We start from the raw sequence: 18,816 nt of genomic DNA on the forward strand, positions 1-18,816 counted from the left end.
CCTCATGAAACTCCCTACGCCTAATTTTTACTTTCACCCAAAACTATGGTGTGCCATGAAAAATGAAAACAGTTTCATCCCTTGATTTACATTTCTCTTTGTTATGGCCCACTAGAATTTAAGATTAAGGTGAAAATTTTTCCCTTGGGGTTTCAGCGGATATCGCATCTCATGGACTGTTTGGATTAGACGCCCATGACATGTGTGCGAAGGTGCGCACATGCATAGGTGAGCATGACTCTATATGCCGAATGCTCAGCTGTGAACAAGTTCGCATGAAACTCGTGCGAACTTTTTTGAGAACTCATCATACGTGATGTGACTCCAAAATCTGAACAGTCCATGTGAAGTAGCACCTCATGAAACTCGATGGGCCAACTTTTTACTTTTATCCAAGACTTTAGTGGCTAATGAAAAATGAAAACAATTTACCCCTCGATTTCCATTTCTCTTTGCTATGGCCCACTAGAATTTTAGATCATGATGAATTTTTTTTTCTTGAGGTTTCATGGGATTTCGCATCACATGAACTGTTTAGATTAGATGCCCATGACATGTGTTCAAAGGTGCACACGTGCGTAGCTGCGCTAGTGACTATGACTCATTTGTTACGGAACTCATGCAAACTTTTTTGAGAACTCATTATACGTGATGTGACTCCAAAATCAGAACGGTCCACGTGAAGCAGCACCTCATGAAACCCCCGGGCCCAAATTTTACTTTGATCCAAAACTTTGGGAGGCCATGAAAAATGAAAATAGTTTCCTCTCATTGATTTGCATTTCTCTTTGTTATGGCCCACCAAAATTTTATATCAGGGTGAAAAGTTTTCCCTTTGGCTTTCTTGGGAATCCGCATCACATGAACCGTTCGGATTAGATGCCCATGACACGTGTGCAAGAGTGCACATGTGTGTAAGTGAGCGTGACTCTATATGCCGAATGCTCAGCTGCGCACCAGTTTGCACGGAACTTGTGCGAACGTTTTTGAGAACTCATCATACGCGATGTGACTTCAAAATTTGAATGGTCCACGTGAAGAAGCACCCCATGACCCCCCGAGCATTTTTACTTTGATCCAAAACTTTCGTGGGCAATGAAAGATGAATACAACTTCGTCCCTTGATTTGCATTTCTCTTTGCTGTGGAAACCAGAATTTTAGATCAGGGTGGAAAATTTTCCCTCAGGGTTTCATGGGTTTCCGCATCACATGGACGGTTCCGATGAGACTCCCATTACATGTGTGAAAAGGTGTGCACGTGTGTAGGTGAGCATGACTCTTAATGCCGAATGCTCAGTTGTGCACCAGTTCGCGTGTGTGACCTATTTTGAGAACTCATCATACGTGATGTGACTAGAAACTCTGAATGGTCCACGTGAAGCACCACCTCATGAAACACCCTTGGCCCAATTTTTACTTTGATCCAAAACTATTGCGCGCCATGAAAAATGAAAATAGTTTCCTCCCTTGATTTGCATCTCTTTGTTATGGCCCACTAGAATTTAAGATCCGGGTGAAAAAATTTCCCTTGGGGTTTCATGGGATACCGCATCACATCACATGGACCATTCGGATTAGACGCCCATGACACGTGTGTAAAGGTGCACATGTGCGTAGGTGTAACGCTCTGAAATTCGGGGGTCGAGCATAACTCAGCTCCCGAGTTCCAAAACATCACTTATGCAACATATTTAATGATGTCTGTAAGATTATATAAAATATGGAATAGATTACGCCAAATTACAAACATAATTCAGGGATAAGTGATAGACGCAAGCGGAAGACTTAAAAGAAACATATGTGTACATGTGTAAGTCCCTGAAATACATATACATACCAGGTCATATTTACAAGTGTTGCTATCAGAAATACAAGTATTAAATGACATTATCTATTCTCAAAAGAAATCTCAGAATTCCCGCGCATTAGGACTTGGCTCACAAGAACCCGCCTGAAAACTGCATGAAAGAAAATGCAGCCTCATCATCCTCGAACTCCTGCTCTGCCTCAGGGGTCGCCTCAATATCTGCATCTAAGACAAAGTCTGGTGGGTGTTTAAACACCGTCCCAGAACGTGGAAGTGAGTAATCAACTCAGTGGAACAATAAAGCAAAGGTTAACATGTTATCAATTCAATCAAGCAGTAATGATAAAGCAGAACAATCAAACATGTCCTAAGTACTTTTGTTAGTGCAAGGATGTATGTAGAATGATGCGTGCCCTCGCGCGTACACCCTCAGCGTCTTTATCTTACGTTACGCATGACACCACCTCAAGTGCTCCACCTCTTCCAGGCACATGCAATGCGGTGCATGAACATGATTACCAAGTTGTTATTAGTCCTTTCCATACAGCAGGATTGGGAAGCTAAGGTACCTTCCTCATATCACTATCCAAACAATGATCCATTCTAGGGTCGTCAGTCCTAGACAATCTCAGACGATCATATGGTTTTAGGTCGCTGCAAAGGGCTCGTCACCAATCAATGCACGCCTATCATACCTTCGTTACTACAATAAGGCTCGTCACCTCAATGCGGTATCCAGGTATGCTCGAGGTCACTACAGAGGGCTCGTCACCAATCAATGTAGGCCGACAGCAAGAATATAGTATCCCATACCACCATAATCGGCTCACGAGTTTGGTTGCTCACTGGTCACTACGGGGAGGCTTGTCACTCCAGCGTAGGCCGACAGCTCGACCACGGTGTCCCATACTACCATGTCCGGCTCATGAGTCTTAGCGGATCAAGGTACAATGGTTAACAGGATTTGCACTGGTAAGTTTGGTACCTTAGATTCAAGTAATAGCGTCCATACATGGTGAACATACATCGGACAATCGGGTTACTTGACGAACTCGACTAGCACGAGCGCACGTTGGGTTGAACGACATAGAGTGTGCAAACACTCCGTGTGGCCAAACCACTGCCGACAACTCTAATACGACTCGAGTTCGTCAAATCACGTCCTTCGTGGCAAAAACAACCTCAGCTATGAACTCAAGGCCGATTACCGATTTCTTGGACTATTCATAGTCCCAAACACATTCCAATATAACAGCTATGCATATACAATTTAGAACAGTAATGGAACAACACTTCAAATCATATAGCATGTGAGCATTTGAAGAATATCAACTTAACATGGATTTACATATAAGTAATACTGGAAGTTCAACAACAAAGAATGTGACTTGCATGTAGTAAATCATACACATCAATAGGAGTGTTGAGAATCGCTTCTCAACGCCCACAATTAGGTTAATATATTACCCCTTTAGACCATTCAAACATTTCTACAAACACTTAGACTACATAGTGCAACATACATGACATATGTTGAAATACACGCATTTGAACAATTCCTTTTGCCAAGGAGTTGACACACATACAATTAGCACAAGTACACGACAAATAATCATGGCAAGTACATGTTCATATTTTATACGTATACGGTACTTTCTACATATACATAGAATACACAAATCTCAATATAACACATGCATATCAGGAACGCAAAATAAACATAGCATTTGGCATGTGAAATCTCATCCATAACAAGAATAAACCTTTAACTGGCATTGAAAGCCTTGAAAACCATAACCTGTACGATTAAAGTCCGCACCTTAAACCAGAAATAGAGCACCGAACTGATTCAGACGATATGTCTTCGTCAATGGTGACTAGATAACCTAAGGCAAGAATAGAAATGAGCTACAACAACACATAAACTATTCTAAGCTCTAAAACAGATTACGGTTAGATGAACTTACCCAAGGATGAACTTAGAATCGCCGGAATAACGATTCAAAAGTGATGGTTTAAGAATGTAGAGTAATAGGAAAGAATCTGAAGATGATTCACCAACTTCTCTCTCACTTTCTCTCTCTTTTCCTCTCTCTTTCTTAGCTAGGGTTAGGAAATTCGTATGGAAAAGAGAGTGAGGGTTTTAAGGTCTTTTTATAGGCCTAACGTTGATGAAAATAACCCTAGGGCCAAGGTATACTTAGATTATAACCAAAACAGGCCTCTCTCGACCAACGAAACACTTCCGGTGGGCCTTTTTTCACGTGCGGTCGGACTTAAGCTCACTGACCATGGATCTAAGTCAGACTGAGCTTTCATACCAATCGGCTTTACAGATCAGCTGTGGCGGACCACACTCAATTCAACGGTCACTGTAACTCGATTAGGTCCACAAGCACTATGACCTGCCTGGGCCACCTTCCCTAATCAGAGGGTGAAATTGGGTCAGAATCGAACAGTCAGATTGCTTAAAATAATCGCGCTAGCGACACGACTCAGACTTCATAAAATCACATTTAATTTCTCACCGTTCTCACACTCTTCACTCCAGATTCAATCAAATCGACCCAGAACATCATCTGGACTTGATTTTTGAGGTGATGCTCAAGTCCAGCATAGTGACCATAACTGTCTAAGATCATCGCTATCGGACTTTCAACGCGCGGTCCAGTCCGATCCAAAGCTTCCAAAAATTCTCAAGAGCAATTGGATTTAGCGTTGGATCCCAAATTTCAGAGTAACATAGCGCTAATGATTCTACAGTTTTTGAGTCATGTAGATCGAATTTAAAGTGATTGATGCTAATTTCACAAGCAATCGAGTTTAGCGCTAATTACCCCACAAATAGCTTCTAAGGAAAATAGAGGTAGTACTCGGGTCTTGGCACAAAATTTTCTGGGTCATTACAGTAGGTGAGCATGACTCTATATGGCGAATGCTCAGCTGCGAACCAGTTCGCATGGAATTCATGCGAACTTTTTTGAGAACTCATCATACGTGGTGTGTCTCCAAAATTTGAATGGTCCACGTGAAGCAGCACCTCATGAAACCCCGTGGGCCTATTTTTTACTTTGATCCAAAACTTCGGTGGGCAATGAAAAATGAAAACAGTTTCCTCCCTCTATTTGCATTTCTCTTTGCTATGGCCCACTAGAATATTAGATTAGGTGAAAATTTTTCCCTTGGTGTTTTATGGGTTTCCGCATCTCATGAATGGTTCAGATTAGACACCCATGACACGTGTGCAAAGGTGCCCACATGCGTTGGTGCACATGTGAGCATGACTTTATATGCTGAATGCTCAGCTGCGTACCAGTTAGTAGGTAACAAACTTTTTTGAGAAATCATATGTGATGTGACTCAAAAATCTATATGGTCAACGTGAAGAAGCACCGCATGAACCCCCCCTTGTCCCAATTTATACTTTGATCCAAAACTTTGGTGGGCAATGATAATTGAGAACAGTTTCCTCCCTAGATTTGTATTTCTCTTTGCTATGGCCCATCAGAATTTTAGCTCAAGGTGGAAATTTTTTCATAGGGCTTTCATGGGATCCCGCATCACATGGACAGTTCGGATGAGTCGCCCATGACACATGCGAAAAGGTGCGAACGTGCGTAGGTGAGCATGACTCTATATGCCGAATGCTTAGCTGCGCACCAGTTCACATATGCGAACATTTTTGAGAACTCATCATAGGTGATGTGACTCCAAAATTTGAATGGTCCATGTGAAAAACCACCTCATGAAACTCCCTGGGTTGAATTTTTACTTTGATCCAAAACTATGGTGCGCCATGAAAAATGAAATCAGTTTCCTCCCTTAATTTACATTTCTCTTTGTTATGGCCCACCAGAATTTAAGATCAGGGTGAAAATTTTTCCCTTGGGGTTTCAACGGATACCGCATCACATGGACCGTTCGGATTAGACGCCCATGACACATTTGCAAAGGTGCGCACGTGTGTAGGTGAGCATACATGTATACATGCAAAAGGCACACCCAGTGGATGTGAGTAGTGGATGTCAGCAGGGTGTTTATCATTTACTTGTAACTGACATAGGCACCAAAAGATAAATTTTAGCCCTTTAGACCGTGTAGTTATATTTCCGTGTATTGGCACTACAAGAAAAATGGGCATATCCGACGGTTGGGGTTACAAAACCGGCTGCCGGCAATGGGACCGTATAAAAACAAAAAAACGAAGCCCTAAATTCATTTGTGCTCCTCTCCCCACCCTGACTCTCTCTCTCTCTCTCTCTCTCTCTCTCTCTACACCTCTCCCTCTCCACGCGGTCTCCCTCACGCTCTCCCTCTCACTCTCCTTCCATCTCCCTCTCTCTCTCTCTGCAACGTTCTCCTTCTGCAACTCCAAGGATCACGCCAACGATTCTATCTGCTCCATCTGTATCTGTGATTACAAGGACGGAGAGATGCTAAGGATGTTGCCAGATTGCTACCATTTCTTCCATCTTTGCCGCGTTGACGCATGGCTACGCTTGAATGCTTCGTGCCCCGTCTGCCGCACTTCCCCGCTCCCAACGCCCATGTCGACGCCTCTGTCTGAGCTCGTCCCCCTCTCGCATTTCCCTGTGGATGGAAGGAGGTGACATTTCTCCTCTTTTTTCTTTTTTCTTTTTTTTTTCTTTTTTTTTGGGGGGGGGGGTTGTTTGTAAATTTGTACAACTGTAGAAGTTGTTGTTCCCCGATCTGTTGTTCCTTCTATATATGGAGAGGATGGAGGCTGTTAAAAACAGATCCATCAGGTCTGTTCTAAGACTTGTGATGATTGTGATTGTCTAAGCACTTGTTTCCTTGATGCCTTGATAGTGACCAATCAAGGCAATTTCAACTTTCTGGTGCAAAAATTACCATCACTGAACCCAGACCTGGAGCAATAGAGACTGCAATTATAATATCTGAAACACCTAAGTAGACACATTCTGCACAGAGTCTTCTTCAAGCATTTGTACTGAATGAGCAGGGAACTCCTTGTTGCATTGGACTAGTAATGTTTGAAATTCTGCTGCATCTGAGCTGTCTTTGAGTATCTTCAGCTAGGAAGAAACAGTATGATTTGCTCCTTATTAGCCGCTGATAGAATCACTAGCATCACAACTTCATCATCATCATAGCCTTGTCCCAACTATTTGGGGTCAGCTTTATGTAAGTCCCTACCCTAGGTTAGTGAACAAGCCCTTGTATCCCTTCTCACCACCTCAATCAATGCCCTTTTATGTTTTTCTCTCATTCTCATTTCAGGCCCTGCAACTCTAATCAATGTTTCTCTCCTTAAAAGAGTTGTCTCAGGTCTTCATTGCACATGACCACACCCTCTCAATCTGATCATCATCATTTTATTTCTATTGGGACTGCTACTGGGTTGCTTCGGACACCTCATTCTTAACTTGCCGTTCCTAGCCTTCCCATACATACATCTTAACAACCTCATCTTTGCAATGCTCAGTTTTTGCTTATGATGTCCTCTCATTGCCCAGCACCCATCATAGTTGGTCGAATAGATGTCACAGAGAAATTTCTCCTCCGGTTTCGAGGCATGCATTGGTCACACAAAACCCCGAAGGTACATTTCCGCTTCATCCACCCAGCTCTAGCTCTACTGGCAACATCCTGGTCACTCCCCATCCTTTTGAATAAGAGCAAGGCAACAAAACCCATCGCATTGAATAAGATGAGGTTATCTATTAGATTAAGCTGGCAAATTTTCCTCTTTTGTTGTTTTTCTTGTGCTTTGGATATTCAAAATTCAGAAAGCGAACTTAGTTTTTCTGAAATCATGGCATAGGGTTATGTTGTTTATTTACAACCTATACAACTAGTCTAGCACTATGTTAAAATCTCATTTTGTTTAGTGAACTTTCTAAGCCCACACACATGTACAAGGCAGCTCATGCACATGCCACACATCCACCACTTGGCAAATTGGTATGAGATCCAAATTACAATCCATTCATTGGAGAGGTACTGCTATGTAAATGCTCTTGCCCAAGAATCAGGTTGGTCCACTCATCAGGTGGGCCACAGTTTATGAAACCAATATATGACTAAAAAAACTTTAATAACTTGGCTGAAGTTTTTTTACCCATCCAACTGCTTCTAAAATCATCGCCCACCTATTGAATGGAACATATTTATTTTCATGCAATAACAAGAGCGAACTTAGCAAAGCTCTTGTTCACATAGGCTGAATTTAGTCAATCAATATTTGGTTATTGCTAGTGGAGATTTGAACAGGAGATTGCTTCGATTTGCTGACTTCTAGTACTAAGTCATCTTAGAAAGAAAGAAAAAAAAAACCACTTTATGTTCCAAAATAGCAAATCCCTGAAACCAAAGTATTGTCCACAAAACTTACACACACACATTGCATTATTTGATTCTTTACCATGATAATTTGTCCATGTTGCGGTAAACCTGCAGGGATTAGTTTAGGCTGTTGCCAAAATTTAAAGCAATCTCTAAGCTGTTTCAATCTATTATCACTTTGGTGTTGTAAATTTGAAGTCTCTAGATATAATAGTAAATTTCCGACAGTATTCTAGATGAGCCATCAGCCATCTTACTGTATGAATTTAATTTAATCCATTTTTGTTTATGTTTTTTCTGTTCTTCTTCTTTTTCTTTTTTTTTTTTTTTTGGATTCTTCCACCCAGAATCATGAGTGAGATGAGAACTATTTTGTCTTGTGTAGACTGATGGGATTATGATTCCCTCTACTTAAATCAACTGTTAGAATTGTTATAGTGACCTTGTACGTATTTGCATTGTTGATGCTCAACTCGTGACTCAACTCAGCCCCATCTAGTCGACTCAATTGAACTAGTTTTATTATTATTATTATTATTATTACTGACAAAAACTCAAGAAGACTAAAAAAAAAGAAAACTCAATAAACCTCTAGCAAACTTCCTAGATTTGATAGATGACAATCATCCCAAGTGAATGTGTTTCCACGGAAGCCAATATCTAGGATTCCATTGTCATCCATCAATTCCTATGCCCCCTTGGTTTTCTTTTCCATGGGTGAAAAACAATGTTGAAGTCTCCCGAAAGCATCCATGGCTAGGTGAAAGAATTAGATACATGTTTTTTTTTTTTTAATTACATTGAGGTGGAATATTCTTTCTAATGGACTGGTTGTTAAGATGTTTGGAAGTGGGATTCTATGAAGTGTGAAATATTGTCATTTTCTTTCTCCTTTTAATGTGCATTACTAGCTAGTGTCAGCAGAGATTTTCTGATAAATACTAGCTTCTTTTTGAGATGGGGTATATTTCTTAGGGTTAGGTTGAGCTGGGTTTGCAAAAATCTTAGCTGTCCACTCTGTATGGATTCTAATTCAAGATGATTTAGATCTTAATACAATTATCTGTTCTGTGCAGCGGAAATGGTAAGAAGGCAAGCTTTATTTCTAGGTGACTCAAAGCTGCAGCAACTGCTTCACATCTTCAGGTACTTGTTGAATATTGAGTTGCAAATTTTACTTTTGAAAATGATGCTGAATGAGATTGACTTTACTTATGAACTTTCTTGTTGGTCATGTTATATGTGTTGGTAGCCAACGCTCATTCATTTATAACTGAAGGAGCTAGGGGGAAACTAGATTCTGGGCATGTGATTGACTTTCATCTTGTCATTTCTTTGTTCATGTTAATTTCATTTGAACAATTCCTAATTAAAATCTAGTAATCCATCTAAGGGAACTGGAAAAAAAAAATTAATTTTTTTGCTTCTTGTTATTTGACATAATGATTAACTTTGATGTGTGTTACATGCATGTCATTTTACTGTTTCATCCATCAATTTGATTATAGGTTTTGTATCAGCCAATATGTATTGTATCCATATCATCTAGATATGATATGCAATATAGGGCCAAATTAGTCCACCCCAAAATATTCCATACATATGGCTTTGTATATATAGTGTTTTGTTTCCAATTTCCTACTCCAATTCTAATTACAAATCAATACTAAGTAGGTAACTTGCTAGATTGGTCAAACAGGCTTGAAGTAGAAAAATGACACTACAACCTGAATATGGAGACTACTAATTTACTGCTACCATGCAATAGGAACTGCCTTCTTGTAACGCCTTGAAAATTGGCGGTCGAGCAGGAGCCCAACTCCCGAGTTCCAACACATCACTTATGCAACATAGATAATGATGATTAAATGTTGCCTGTATTAGTGCTTTAAACATGAATGAGATTATACCAAACCAGCATATCATACTCTAGACACAGTTAGATTACGCAAGCGAAAGGCTGTGATAGATATATAAGATATATAAACTGTTGTAAGTCTCCAGAGTGTGAACATGTCACCAGGTCAAATATATTCATGTATACTAAAAAACTGAACAAAATGAATACACATGGGTGTTCCAAAAGTGCAAAATGATAAGTGTAATGGTGTCTATTCAGCATCCCTGTAACCCGTCGATCAGAACATGGTCTACATAGACCCGCCTGATAAGTGCAAATAGGAGAACACCTCCTCATCATCATCAAAGTCCGGCTCCGCTTTGTAAGCATTGCCATCATTTGTAACTACAATAAGGTCTGTTTGGTGTTTAAAGCACTGTCCCAGAACGTGGGAGTGAGTGATCAACTCAGTGGAGCTATAAAGCAAAGGTTAACATGTTATCAATTCAATTAAGCAGTAATGATAAAGCAGTACAACACTCATTCCTAAGTACTCTGGTTAATGCAAAGATGATGTATGCCCTCGCCCGCACTCCCTCTTGCGACAACATCTCACGATCGCAACATGCAACACTCCCGCTGTGCTCAACTCCAACGCCAAAGGCACATGTAATGCGGTGCATATGCGTGATTAGCCAAGTTCTTTATTAAGCATATTCATACAGCAGGATTGGGAAACTAAGGTACCTCCCTTATATCAATTCCCAAATAATGATCCATTTTAGGGTCATCAATCCTAGTAAATCTCATATGATGTTACGGTTCTAGGTCGCTACAAAGGGCTCGTCACCTGATCAGTGTAGTCCTAGTTTATACTCTAGTTGCTACGGAAAGGCTCGTCGCCTCAACGCAGTCTCAGAGCATGCTCGAGGTCACTACAAAGGGCTCATCACCTGATCAGTGTAGGCCGACAGATCGAATACAGTATCACATACCACCGTATTCGGCTCATGAGGTGGTGTTGCTCACTGGTCACTACGGGGAGGCTCGTCGCCTAGGCGTAAGCTAACAGCTCGACCACGGTGTCCCATACCACCATGTCTGGCTCATGAGTCTTAACGGATTGAGGTACCAAGGTTAATGGAGTTTCTATTGGTGAGTTTGGTACCTTAGGTTCAAGCAGTAGCGTCCATGCATGGTGAACATACATTGGGCCAATCGGGTTACTTGACAAGGTCGACTGGTACAAGCGTACATCGAGATGATCGACATGAAGTGCGTAAGCACTCCGTGTAGCCTAACCACTGTCGACAACTGATGTACGAGTCGGATTCATCGAACACATCCTGTGTGGCGAAAACAACTTCAACCACCTGGTTGGAACCTGCTACCGATTTCCTGGACTATGTAATAGTCCCAAGCACACTCCAGAACAATAGCATTTACATGTAGTAGTCAATACAACATGTAACAACACATTTAAATATAGATTTCACTTCAGCATTTTTAATGAACACACAGAATACATGTTAATATACATGAGCATTTTCTTCATACATCACATAGTAATAGGATAGATTACATGAAGGAAACTGTAACCCCAAATAAGGGGATTGAGAATCCTATCTCAACGTCCTCATCAGAGACATTACATCAAGCATTTTCTCACCCAGGCATTTCATCAAACACTTAGACTACACATATTACATACATGTAATACGTTAGTTAAAACACATATAGTAGCGAACCCTTTCACAAAGGAGTCGCCCCGAGTACAACTATCATGCAATAGCAATCAATAATCCTGGCATGCACAAATCATAATTCCACATTCGTTCAAACATTATAACAACACTTAGACTACACACTCCAACATACATGACTATGTTGGTTCTAATATATATTAGGACAAAACCTTTCGACAAGGAGTTGTCACATATACAACAAGCATATATGCACGACAGATAATCATGTTGACTACGAATCCAAAAACCATACGTATTCAATTATTTCAACAAATACATAGAATACACTATACTCGACATAATTCATACGTATTCGTAAAGCGAAACAAACATCACGTCTGGCATGTGAAATGGCACCCATGACAGTAATAAATCATTATCCAGCATTGAAAGTCTTAAAAACCATAACCTAAACGTATATAGTCCGCACCTTACGCCGGTAAACGCATAACAAATTCAGTTTAACCACTAAGTCTTTGTCTACGGCACCACAACAACCTATATCAGGGAATAGGTTAACTATTTCATCTATTACACTAGTTAGAAACCCTAAAATAGGTTAGGGTTAGGATTCTTTACCCAAGTACGTTGTTGGAAACGCCGGTATAGCGATACAGATGGGGTTGTTGAGCACTTGGAGTGATGGGATTGAATCCTAGGAAGAAACGCCGACTCCCTCTCTCACTTTGTCTCTTTCCTTCTCTTTTCTCTCTTCTCTCTCTTAGGGTTTTCTAAATTCGTATGGAATGAGAGAGAGAGAGAGAGAGGGTTTAAGGCACTTATATAGGCCCAAAACTGATGGGAATGGCCCTAGGGCCATGGTATATTTAGGTTATAGCCAAATAGCGACTATTTCAATCCAACGGAGCACTTCTGGAGGCCCTTTTTCTACGTGCGGTCGGACTTACGATCCCCAACATTAGATATAGGTCAAGCTGAGTTTTTGGTCCGATCGGATTTACAGATCGATCGTGGTGGACCAGTTTCAGTTCGACGATCACCGGTGCTCGATCAGGGCCACAAGTGTACTGACATGTGTTGGAAATTTTTCCTGATCCGAGGGTGTAATTGGGTTAGAATCCGACGGTCTGAATCCTTAGATTTGGCCTGCAAGTGAAACGACTCAATTCACTTAAGTCCCAGTTCATTTCCTAAAGATAGTTGCGTTTCTCACACACTTTGCTCCGAGCTCAAGTTGTGCATTTCTGGATATTATTAGGACTTGATTTATGAGGTGGTAGTCAAGTCTAGCAAGGTAGTCATAACCGTATGGTTTTGTAGTAATCGGACTTTCGACCCGCGGTCCAGGTCCGATACAGAGTTTCGGTGTGCTCCCGAGAGCAATTGGGATTAAAGATTGATCCTAAGTTTTAAGGTAATGTAGCGATAATGATTCTACATGTTTTGGGTCTTGCAGATCATATTTAAAGTGATTAGTACTAATTTCACAGGTACTCTAGTTTAGCACTCGCTAATTCTCGCTTAATTTCTAAAGGATTTGGTCCTGAGTGATTTCTGCCTGAGATGAAACTCGGGTCTTTGTACGGATTTTTCTGAGACGTTACAATCTATCCGCCTTAAAGAAAAATTTCATCCTCGAAATTAGTACCTTTTCGTACTCCTCGAGAATCTGAGGGTAGTTCTTACGAACCTCGGCTTCTGTCTCCCAAGTAGCCTCTTCCTCAGTGTGATGCGTCCATAACACCTTCACCAACGGGATAACCCTACTACGCAACACCTGCTCCTTCCTGTATAGGATACGCGTCGGCCGCATAACATAAGTAGCATCCTCACTTAACTGTACCTGCTCCCATTTGATGATGTGGGAAGGATCAAGAACGTATTTCTTCAGCATAGATACATGAAATACGTTGTGCATGCCCACAAGTGGTGTGGACAGAGCAAGACGGTATGCCACCACACTCACTCGATCAAGTATCTGAAATGGGCCAATGAACCACTGCGTAAGCTTCCCCTTATTTCCAAACTGAAGGACTCCCTTCATAGGGGAAATTCTGAGGAACACATGGTCTCTAACCTTAAACTCTAATGGTCACCGCCTCATATCGGCGTAACTCTTTTGTCTGCTCTGTGCTGCAAGGAGTCGACGCCTGATAATGTTGATCTTCTATGAGGTCGTCTGTACTAAATCGGGGCCAATCAAACTCTTCTCGCCCACTTCTGCCCAGCAATGCGGTGCTCTACACGGACGACTGATGAGGTTTAAATATTACATATTAGACCCCGATTATTACTTGATTTTACGTTCATGATAATGCTTAATGGAATATTTTAATCGTGTTTTTGTTGCAGGGTGTAATCAAGAGCGTTGACTGAAAAAGAGTACTAAAAGCATGGATTTGACATTCTGAAGTCATCAGATCAGGGGACGGATTCCAGAGGACCAAGATTGATGGATTTATATACCAGGGATCCAAGAAAATCAAGCCATTCACGTTAAAGATGCCCGAAATTGGTGCAGAATGCAATATCACATGGTTCCCACCATCCGATTGGCTCGAAACTTCATACATGGCCTGGGGGCCATAAATTAACCGTACATGTAAAATTTCAGCCATCGGATATCTCGAGAAGTGGCCCAACAGCCAGATCATCCCCTTAATTCATTAAGTGGGGTCCACCTTCTATCTGGATATGCCTCAACTTTGGATTCAACACCTTAAATGGGGATACCAATAAAATGGATGGATTAGATTTCTTAAGAACTTCGCAGTGGACCCCACTCGAACAGAGTGTGCATAGTGCACAAGTGCACTAGTCGTGCACGGCAAATGCAGATATAGTTTGACCGTCTCTTACCGAAAAAAAAAAGGAAAGAAGGAAATTTCCTTCTTCCTTCGTAACGGACGGATTGCGTCTGTTTTGTGGATGCTAGTGGGCCACCATAATGGCCCGTAGGGATGATCCAATCCGTCCATCTTGTAGAGGGGCTTGAAAAATTCAAAACCATGCTGGTACTTTTCACCTATGCATACACACGTGTGCGGTACAGAGGCCGCAAACAGGTTGCTTTGCAACATTCCAAATTGATTTTAGTGTGATTTCTTCTTTGGGACGCGTCAATGGACGTTCAAAACTAATCATGCTTGACCGAAATTTTGTCCCGAATCTAATGGACGGGGTGAATTTCCCCGAAAACACCTCTGTGGGGCCCACCAATCACGACAGCGCTGGACGTGCGAAAGCTTACGCACGTCTGTGAAATTCAGACTTCCAGGCGGTTGTGGCCCACCATCTTTGATCATATGGAAGATCTAAACCATCCATCATGTAGAGCACTCAAAAACTTCCTAAGAGACGGTGTTTCTTTAAAAATTGAGCGAGGAAAGTGGCAAGTTTAAAGGCACCGAAGTTTGCTAGGAAAAAGCTTTCGCTGCACATGTGCAGCTGCTGCGACAACTCTCCACCGCCCCTGACAACTATAAAAGGAGTTTTTGGAGGGCAGAAAAGGGGAGGAGATCTAGAGCCAAGGAGAGGGGAAAGAAGAAAGAGAAGAAAGAGAAGAAAGAGAGGGAGGAAGAAAGAAGAGAGAGAATGATGTTTTTCGTTTATCAATCTTGTTTTTCTCTCTTTCCAGTTGATTTTATGAGTTGCTAATTACTTAGCTAGGGCTGAGATGAAGCCCCTAATTTGAATGACTCTTGTTTATTGTTGATTTCATCTGAATTGATTGATTTGTTTCTATCTCTAGTGTGCTTACATGAAAACTCTGTGCTACTCCATTCTATGAGCTTAACAAAAGTGTAGATGTGGATATTGCTTGGAATCTTATTCTAGGTACTTGTGTGTGACCATGAATAGGTTTCCTATGGAGAAAGAAATAGGAATTACATCTCTTCATGCCTGACCATGGATGGAAAGATGTGATCCTTATGCTTTAAGAGATTATACATTTTGTGTGCCCGACCAAGGACATAGAGTGTGTTTTATTTATAAATATATATCAATCTGAATTAGGGTGAATCAACAAGTAAAACAAAGGTCAGGATAATTAAGAGTGGATTCGAAAGTCCTAGTGTTCTCCTTGATTGAATTTTTCTTATTGCGCTCGGTTATTTTTCATAGATTTGTATTAGTTTACTTAATAGTTCGCTAAACTATTTTGTTGGATTAGTTAAGAAGAATCGTAAATTTCGAATTGTGACAACCAGTCCTCGTGGGAACGATCTCGTAATATGTACCGTATCTACATCTGATTCGTATACTTGCGAGTTTAAAATCATTTAAATCAGATTGGTTTAAATAAAACATCAAGTTTTTGGCGCCGTTGCCGGGGATTATTTCAGTCCAATTTGGATTTAGGATTCTTTCTTATCATAATTCATAGCCTTAGGATTTTTCTAGCATTATTTTAAGAAATTTAATTTATTTTTTTATTTCGTTTACAGGAATTGAGGAAGGAAGCTGCAAACTAAAATTGTCTTCAAAAGGAGGAGCTCCCAAATCTTCGGTCATCGATCATCTCCTTTTCCGGGTTCTTTCTTCCAATTCTTGTTTACATAGTTTTATCTTATTTTTAAGAATTCGAAATTGTTAGTTCCAGTTTTATTTCTCTTAGGTTGCATCTTAGTTTAGTTTTCTTTCTTACATTACAATAACATAGTTTATGCTAGGGCATAGATTTCTAAACATAGAACTAGCACCTTTTGATCCTGAAATAGAAAGAACATTTCGTAGAAGATTTAGAAACATTCTATTTGAAATGGCGGACGAGAATGGAATTAAAGCTCTTAGAGATTATTCAGCTCCTGTCCAATTTAATGCGCCTTCATGCATAATGTTGCCAGCCACCACGGCAGCACACTTTGAACTTAAACCTGGAGTCATACAATTGTTGCCCTCCTTCTATGGTTTAGATAAGGAAGATCCATACCATCATGTAAAAGAATTCCTAGACATTTGCTCTACCTTTATGTTCCAAAACTTTTTAGATGATTCGATCTGTTTGCGCCTTTTTCCTTTTTCTTTGAAGGATAAAGCGAAAGCATGGTTGAATTCTCTGGAAGTTGGGTCTATCACTACATGGGACCAACTATCTAAGAAGTTCTTAAACAAGTTCTTCCCTGTTCACAAAACTAACGCTCTCCGTAGAGAAATTACTAATTTCACACAAAAAGAGGGTGAGCACTTTCATGAATGTTGGGAAAGATGGAAGGACTTGCTTCTTAAGTGTCTACACCATGGTTTTGAGAAGTGGCAATAGGTTCAATAATTGTATGACGGTTTGACACCCCAAAACCGTCGCATGGTTGATGCCACCAGTGGAGGGTCATTCATGACTAAAAGTGATGTCGAAGCGTGGAATTTCTTTGAAACCTTGTGTGAAAACTCCCAGCAATGGGACTATTCAAATAGAGGTGAAAGAAGTCCTCAACCACAGAAGAAAGGTGGTATATATGAGATAGGAGTCACGCCAGATCTTTATGCCAAGATTGATAGCTTGACAAAGAAAGTTGATGCTTTAATGTTGAATAATGGACCTCCACAAACAACTCAAATCGAGTCATGTGCCATATGTTCTAGCCCCACCCATCCTACGCAATCTTGTCCATCTGATGCAGCATTTTTGGAATTTCTCTCTGAACAAGTACATGCTATGAACACCTTTCGGAGAACTGGGAATGATCCTTACTCAAACACCCACAATCCAGGGTGGGCTAGGCATCCAAATTTTTCTTGGGCAAAATGACCACAACAAGGAGGATCATCTGGAAATCCTCCTATGCAAACTTATCCTCAAGTTGGCAGTCAACAACCTCAGCAGTTCCCGCAGTATCAACAAGTACCTCCACAATCTAGGAAACCATCTCTTGAGGATACACTCAATCTTTTTATGCAGAGTTTACTTCAATTTTAAAAAGACACCCAACAAACGTTACTAGCTAACCAGCAAAGCTTACATGCAAATGCGCAATCGATTGCCAAGCTGAAAGTACAGTTGGGTCAACTTGCTGCCACAATGAGTGAGAGAGAGAAGGGCAAGTTCCCTTGTCAACCTGTGGCAAATCCAAAAGGACAGTATGAGATTGGCTCTAATTCAAACCAAGAACAATATCATGAGCAAGCCAAATCAATCATTACTCTTAGGTCCGATAAACAGATCGAGAACAAAGTAGAGATGCCTAGGGAAGAATCAAATTCCAAATCGGAAGATCAAAATGAAGCGGAGAGACATACTAATGCATCGAAAGCCCAAAAGCACTCTGACTCTCCAAGTACCACTCATGTGTCATCCTATGTGCCTAAAGCACCTTTCCTCAACGTTTGGCACCAGTTAAGAAAGGAAACAACTTTAATGAGATATTGGACATGTTTAAGCAAGTGCAAATTAACATTCCATTGCTTGATGCTATCAAGCAAGTCCCTACTTACGCTAAGTTTCTTAAAGATTTATGCACTCAAAAGCGTAAGATGAATGTTCACAAGAAGGTCTTCCTTGCAGAGCAACTCAGCTCTATGATTTAAAACAACACCCCTCCTAAATTTAGGGATCCAGGAGCTCCTACCATTTCTTGCATCATAGGAGATCATAAGGTTGAGAAGGCATTGCTTGATTTAGGGGCTAGTGTTAATTTATTACCATATTCTGTATATGAGCAGCTAGGACTTGGTGAGCTAAAACCAACTAAAATAACATTACAACTAGCTGATAGATCTGTCAAGGTGCCCCGTGGTGTTATTGAAGATGTGCTAATCCAGGTTGATAAGTTTTATTTTCCAGTGGATTTCATCGTTCTAGATACTCAGCCCGTCCAGAATCCTACTAGTCAAATCCCGATTATTCTAGGATGTCCATTCTTAGCCACATCCAATGCTATCATAAATTGTAGGAATGGAGTTATGAAGTTGTCTTTTGGTAACATGAAGATTAAACTCAATATTTTCAATGCTGCACAACAGCCAGCAGACTCAGTTGATATATTTGAAGTGGACATGATTGAGAGTCTAGTGCATGAATCTTTCCTTCAATCTTCTGAAGACGCACTTGAGACTTGCTTAGCACATTTTGGCATGGATTTTGACATAGAGAGTTCTATACAAGAAGTCAATGCATTGCTCGACTCTACTCCTATAA

At 40.8% G+C, this 18,816-nt stretch overlaps 1 non-coding gene across 1 annotated transcript; it reads right to left on the reverse strand.

The window, feature by feature from the left end:
• Window positions 1-16,821: 16,821 nt before the first annotated feature.
• On the reverse strand, window positions 16,822-16,928 carry LOC131257098 (small nucleolar RNA R71). The gene has a single exon (XR_009177117.1). It is a non-coding gene; the product is annotated as a small nucleolar RNA R71 (small nucleolar RNA).
• Between the last annotated feature and the right edge of the window lie 1,888 nt (window positions 16,929-18,816).

Source organism: Magnolia sinica, chromosome 9, assembly GCF_029962835.1.
Source record: "Magnolia sinica isolate HGM2019 chromosome 9, MsV1, whole genome shotgun sequence".
Lineage (NCBI taxonomy): Eukaryota > Viridiplantae > Streptophyta > Magnoliopsida > Magnoliales > Magnoliaceae > Magnolia > Magnolia sinica.